The sequence below is a fragment of the Nicotiana sylvestris genome, chromosome 11 (assembly GCF_000393655.2).
Source record: "Nicotiana sylvestris chromosome 11, ASM39365v2, whole genome shotgun sequence".
NCBI lineage: Eukaryota > Viridiplantae > Streptophyta > Magnoliopsida > Solanales > Solanaceae > Nicotiana > Nicotiana sylvestris.
The window spans coordinates 109734109-109741466 of NC_091067.1; the positions used below are offsets into that span (position 1 = coordinate 109734109).

General features: G+C 42.3%; 1 non-coding gene across 1 annotated transcript; it reads left to right on the forward strand.

Moving 5' to 3' along the window:
• The first annotated feature begins 6947 nt into the window (after positions 1–6947).
• Positions 6948–7054, forward strand: LOC138882484 (small nucleolar RNA R71). Its single transcript, XR_011404086.1, has one exon. It is a non-coding gene; the product is annotated as a small nucleolar RNA R71 (small nucleolar RNA).
• Positions 7055–7358: the final 304 nt, after the last annotated feature.

Genomic DNA, 7358 nt, shown 5'->3' on the forward strand with positions numbered 1-7358 from the left:
ACTCCGACACTCCGCATAATAGCATATACTGAGTAAGTAAATTGCCAAAGAAGAACCGCCGAATCTGCCGCCCAAACCTCGTGTGGGCCATCTCATGAAGCATGATCTCAGCTACATTAATTGGTCGGCCGGTCATCAAGGAGAATATAAGATACACTCTAGCTCGAGTGCAGTCAATGCTGTGCTCCGCTGGCATTAGTCTCGCCTGCACAAAGTTCTGCCACACTTTGGCAGCATTGTTGAAGTCTGAGCGAACCATAGAGAGGTGAATGTTGCCTTGCTTCCGTATCCACTTAGCATTGGAATCTATGCCACAAAGAGTGTGACGTATTAGCTCATATTTCGTCCTTCAGATCAAGCGTTGGAGTCTCCTTGGGTCGGCATTCTCAACCCCCAAATAGTCACACAAATACTCCTTGCCCAGCGGCACATCCTCTCCTTGTACACGTGAAGTGCTTCTTTGATAATCCCAGTTAGCATACAGCTCTCGTACCATGCTCAAGTTTGCAGGCCCCGGGCATTCCAAGAACTTGTCCATCTTTAGAGTTCAAAGTCTATCAAGTATCTCCGGGAATTTCCTCTCTAAGACTACGGTATTAATCCCCATCTCAGAAATGTACTGACCAGACAACATGAAGTCTCTGTGCCAAGCAAGAGCAGCAGCATCATCCAAGTCCAAACAAGGCCTCGGCCTTAATGGCATTTGCTGAGATCCCTCGGCTACCTGTTTCCCTTTGGACTGTCGTGAAGAGCTTTCTCCCTGCTTGCGCTTTTTGGTCGCAGGAGAAGTGGTGGAGGACTTTCCGATGCCTTTGTCGTTGCTAGTGCTATCACGAGCCATAGTATCCTGCAACACAAGTAAACATGAATATGAGAAGGGTTCAAGAAATATGCCTAAGGTTGCCGTGCAAGTCATGAAATGACCCCACACTTAAAACCGAAGGCACAATGTACACTATGTCTAAAATTTTCATCCACCATGTACAAGTGTTGCACCTCAAAGCTATGGGTACTCAAGACTTCCCCATGCTACACAATAATGATTAATCATGGCAACGTGAATTCACAATAAGGTAAGCAAAAGGCATATGGTATGCACCTTTCACAACTACTAGACTATACTAAATTAGGCAAACTTACAAGATTTAACAACATACGACATATAAGATCAATGGTGTAAGAACATGTTTTTCATCAAAGCCACATCCCCTAGCATGTAAAAGTATCCCTATACACCCCACACTTAGCTCAAATGCCTACACAATTGCATACGGTTACTCAGACTTCATCGGTGCACCAAAAATCCTCGTTCAAACATTTAACCAAACACAATGTGGGCATGAAGTGTGTTCTTATAATTCAACAATGGTGGAACATGGTGGCCCTCTCAATTTTCAATGAAGTAGAGGGAATTCTAGTTTACTACTCTGTATACACATTAAACACACAATATTTTACCAAAACAAATCACCCGCCATAATAATTGCATAAGAACTACATGGGGGAAAACTATGGGGAATTAGGGCTCTTGGGAAGGGGATTATGTTTATCTACTAGTTAAACACAACAAGAAATAGAAGAGAAGAAGAAGAACATACCTGGAGAAGGGATGGAAAATGGCAAGAAAGAAAGAAAAATTTGGAGACAATTTTCGTGAAGAAGAAGAAGGGAGTCGATAGAGCAGTAGCGTTTGGCGTGGATTTGTGCTTCTTTAGGTTTTAAAATTTTGGGGTGTTTGTGTTTGGGAAAGGATATGGGTGTTACTATTAGTGTAAATAGGTATTTGGGTTGGGTTAAATGGATATGGGTTAAGAATAAAATAAATAATGAAAAGAAAAAAAATTAACTTACCTAACCCCCCAGCTGGGCGCCCCCCGCCCTGCCTGGCACTGGGGTTTTGGAGCATACTATTTTTGGCGCCCCAAGTAGCGCTGGGCGCTGGCCTGGGCGCTGTCCGTGAAATTATTATTTTTATTTTTTATTTTTTATTTTTGAATAAACATCACAATCCCCCGAGCCTGGTGTATACCCAATTTACACGTCCTACACCATTACATCTAAAATTTCTATAACTATAAATAAAATGTACTATTCTACCTACTCTAAAAGAAAAATTAAGAAGTTAAACTAGGAAAGCAATAAAAATTTGGTTGCCTCCCAACAAGTGCCTGATTTAATGTCGCGGCACGACGCAGAGTCTTGTTTACTCATCAGCGAGTACAACCTTGGTCTTCACACGATTAATCATTCCTCCCCAATAATGCTTGACTCTCTGACCATTCACCAAGAATTTCCTCTCACCATTTAAAGCTCGCAACTAGATTGAACCGTAAGGAGTGACTCTCACCACCTCAAAAGGACCTGACCATCTCGACTTTAGCTTCCCAGGGAACAGTCGTAGTCTAGAATTTAATAATACCTGTTGGCCTGGCTCAAAGTGACGCGACTTGATATGCTTGTCATGCCAACTTTTTGTCTTTTCTTTATATACCTTAGCATTTTCATAAGAGTGCAGCCTGAACTCATCTAACTCATTAAACTGCATGAGTCTTTTCTCACCTGCGGCCTCAAGGTCCATGTTCAGCTTCTTAATGGCCCAATATGCCTTGTGTTCCAGTTCAACGGGTAAGTGACATGCCTTCCCATAAACCAGCTTGTAAGGGGATGCTCCAATTGGCTTTTTATATGCAGTTCTATATGCCCAAGGGCATCATCCAACTTTGCAGCCCAATCCTTCCTATTCACACTCACCATCTTCTCTAGTATTTGCTTGATTTCTCTGTTTGACACCTCAGCTTGCCCACTTGTTTGAGGATGATATGTTGTAGCAACTCTGTGGCAAACCCCATATTTATCTAGAAGGTTATTCAACAATCGATTGCAAAAATGAGTCTCTTCATCACTAATTAAGGCACGTGGAGTCCCAAATCTCGAGAATATGTTCTTTTTCACAAAAGCAGCTACCACCATGGCATCATTCGTTGGCAAAGCAATTGCCTCCACCCATTTTGACAGGTAGTCAACTGCTAGCAAAATGTATTTATTTCCTCTGGATGGTAGAAATGGCCCCATAAAATCTATCCCCCACACATCAAAAAGCTCAACTTCTAGAATGTTATTTAAAGGCATCTCATGCCTCCTTGTGATTGTTCCCATTCTCTGACATTGGTCACACTTCTTAACGAATGCATGGGCATCCTTGAATAAAGTTGGCCAAAAGAGACCGGATTGTAGCACCTTTGCATCTGTTCTATCTCCTTCATGATGACCCCCATAAGGTGATGTGTGACAATCATACAACACTAATTCCACCTCTTTTTCAAGAATGCATCTCCTCATCAACTAATCAGCACATTGCTTGTACAAATAGGGCTCATCCCAGTAGTAGAAGTTCACATCATGTAAAAACCTCTTTCTAGCTTTAGATTGGATTTCGGGAGGAAGTACCCACTGACAAAATAATTCACATAGTCTGCATACCATGGAGGAGGGTCTTGGGTTATAGCAAAAAGTTGCTTATAAGGAAATACTTCTTTAATTTGGCCACCCTCCTCCGCGTGATCGTGATTTTCCAACCTTGATAGATGGTCAGCTACTTGGTTTTCTGTCCCCTTTCGATCTCGTATTTCTACATCAAAATCCTGCAGCAATAAAACCGAGTGCATCAATATAGCCTTAGATTCTTTTTTTGTAAACAAATACCTGATTGCTGCATGATCGGTATGGACTATGACTTTTGTTCCCACCAAGTATGCCCGAAATTTCTCAAAGTCCCACACAACAGCTAACAACTCCTTCTCAGTGGTGGTGTAATTCAGCTGTGCATCATCAAGAGTCTTACTCGCATAGTAGATGGAATAAAACACCTTGTCTTTCTCTGGCCTAGCACTGCCCCAATAGCAAGGTCACTCGCATCACACATAAGTTCAAATGGTAAGGATCAATCAGGTGCCACAATAATGGGAGCAGTCACCAGCTTCTTTTTAAGTTCTTCAAATGCCTTGAGGCAAGCATCATCAAAATTGAAAGTTACATCTTTTTCGAGCAGCCTTCACAAAGGAGTAGCAGTTTTCGAAAAATCTTTAATAAAGCGCCGATAGAAACTCGCGTGTCCCAAGAAACTCCGGACACCCTTCCCTGAAATAGGTGGAGGAAAATTTTTCAACCACCTCCACCTTCGCTTTATCAACTTCAATGACGCTCCTAGATACTCTGTGACCCAACACGATGCCTTCTTGTACCATAAAATGACACTTTTCCCAATTCAGTACCATATTTGTTTCTTCACAACGGGCTAGCACCGTGCTTAAATTCCTTAAGCAATCATCATAAGACGACCCAAAAACTAAAAAATCATCCATAAACACCTCCACAAATTTTTCCACCATGTCGGTGAAAATAGCCATCATGCACTTCTGGAAAGTGGTTGGTGCATTATAAAGACCAAATGGCATTCGCTTGAAGGCAAAAGTTCCATAAGGACAAGTAAAAGTGATCTTCTCCTGATCCTCTGGGCATATGACAATCTGATTGTATCCCGAATAACCATCAAAGAAGCAATAATATCCATGCCCGACTAACTTGTCTAGCATTTGGTCGATGAATGGAAGTGGGAAGTGGTCCTTGCGAGTTGCCTTGTTGAGCCTTCTATTATCAATGCAGACTCTCTATCCCATAACAGTGCGAGTAGGGATTAGCTCATTCTTTTCGTTCTCAACTACAGTCATTCCTCCCTTTTTGGGTACACATTGAACCGGGCTTACCCAGTTGCTGTCAAAAATAGGAAAAATGATACCTGCATCGAGCAACTTGATTACTTCCTTTTTCACCACCTCTTTCATAATGGGATTTAATCTCCTTTGCTGCTCCACACTGGGGCGGTGTCCATCCTCTAAAAAGATTTTATGCATGCAGAACGATGGACTAATACCCTTGATGTCAGCTATAGTCCACCCAATGGCCTTTTTATTCTCACGGAGTACTTTGTGCAATTTTTCTTCTTGAGTGCTGGTCAAGCTGGATGAAATAATCACGGGCAATGTCTCAGAGTTCCCCAAATGAGCATAGCGCAGATGCGCTGGAAGTGGCTTGAGTACTAGCTTCGGAGCTTCTTCAATAGATGGCCTGGGAAGGGTCAGAGTGACAAGCCTGTCCAACTCTTCAAATTTTTTAAACCCCTGGACATAACTACAGGACATATCCAGTACTTGCTCAATTTCTCCCATCATTTCATCTTCACTATTTTCTACATCCCCAATCAATACTCGTTCAATAGGATCTATAGGGCTCATATAGGGCACTAACGATGTGGCATCACTCTCCACCACAGAGATCATGGATAACTCTTCATAGTAGGCTAACAACCTGAGTTCTTTATAAACATTGAATACCTTCACTCGGTCACCTACTCTCATCGTCATCTTTCCTTCACAAATATTAATAATAGCTCGACCTATGGCTAAGAATAGACGCCCCAAAATAAATGGGACTTCCTGATCGGGCTCGTAATCCAGGATAATGAAATCGGCAGGGAATATGAAAGAACCCACTTGAACTAGCACATCTTCAATCACTCCCTCAGGATGAGCAAGGGAGCGATCAACTAATTGTAAGATAATTGTTGTTGGGCGTGGCTCACCCAACCCCAACTGTCTGAACACAGATAGCGGCATCAAATTGATGCTCGCTCCAAGATCACATAAAGCTCGCCCAACAACATATTTACCAATCGAGATTTGGATAGTGAAACTACCTGGATCCTTCAATTTCTGAGGTAACTTGCCCTGAATTCTGGAACTGCACTCCTCAGTGAGTGCCATAGTCTCAAACTCAGTTAGCCTCCTTTTATTTGCCACAATGTCCTTGATGTACTTTGCATATTTGGGTACTTCTTGTAAGATGTCAACCAATGGAATATTAATTTACAACTGCTTCAAGATATCAAGAAACTTTTTATATCCAGCATTATCTCTTAATTTCTGCAATCTTTGAGGGAATGGAGGTGGTGGCCTTGCAACCAATTGTGGGGGTTTCTCAGCCACTGCCTCTCCAGCTGGCTTCTCTGGCTCCTTAGCTTTTTCTGATGTTGATTCTATAGTGGTTGGCCTCTCATTAAAAGTCACCTATTTCCACTTTTTAGATTGCACTTCTTCTAGTTGTCTCCCATTCCTCAACGACACGGCATTAAGGGTCGCCCTAGGATTTGCTTCAGTGTCACTTGGAAGAGCTCCAACTGGTCTAGTGTTTTGAGCACTGGCAAGCTGTCCCATTTGACGCTCCAAATTTCTCATTGTTGTGGCGAGGGCTTGCTGTTCAGCCATCACTTTCTGAGAGAGGGCTTGTTATTCAGCCATCACTTTTTTTAACATGTCTTCAAGGTGACTTGTAGGACTTACTTGTTGTTCAACCTAAGGTGGTCTATATTGCTATTGAGGTGCTTGAGGCCTGTATTGATTCTGAGTACCCTGGTTTCCACCCCAAGAGAAGTTTGGGTAGTTCCTCCAGTTGGGATTGTAAGTGTTCCCATATTAGTTTGTTTGGCCCCTATTTGAATTACCCACAAAGCAGACATATTCTGGGTTTGTGGGGCATATGTCGCTCGTGTGCCCCTCTCCACATATTTCACAAAAAGCTTGAACCTGTTGTACCGGTTGTACTTATTGCTTGTTGATACTCAAGTTCATATGATTGACTTGATTGGTTAGTGTAGAAATATGCGCTGATAATGCTGAGATGACATCTAACTCAAGAACCCCTACAGACTTTTGACTGTGTGTCTGCCCATCTCTCCTTGTCAATCCGGATTGCTCTTGGAGAATTTGTTCAATAATGCATATATCTCGTCAAAGCTTTTCTCCAACACTTGACCCCCAGTTGCAGCCTCTACCACGATCTTTATTTCAGAATGTAGCCCTTCTATGAAAGTGTGAGCTAACACTTCATTCGTCTGACTGTGATGAGGACAGTCTCTGAGTATCCCCTTGAACCTTTCCCAAGCTGAGTATAAAGATTCTCCCACTTTCTATTTGAAGGCAACTATTTTACTTTTGATCTTTTCAATTTTTCCTGAAGGAAAGAACATTGCAAGAAATTTTCTCGCCAAATCATTCCATGTTGTAATGGAATTAGCTGGTTCAGCCTTTAGCCATCGCTTAGCCTCGCCCAACAGAGAGAATGGAAAAAGTGTGAGCCTCACATAATCTGGAGTGACCTCGTTAGTGATATAAGTATCACTAATCTCCAAGAAGTTCAGAATATGTTGTTGTGGATCCTCGTTGGAAGACCCATAAATTGCCCATTTGCATGAAGTAGCTGGATCATGCTCTGTTTCAGCTCAAAGTGCCCAGTGATCCCGGGCT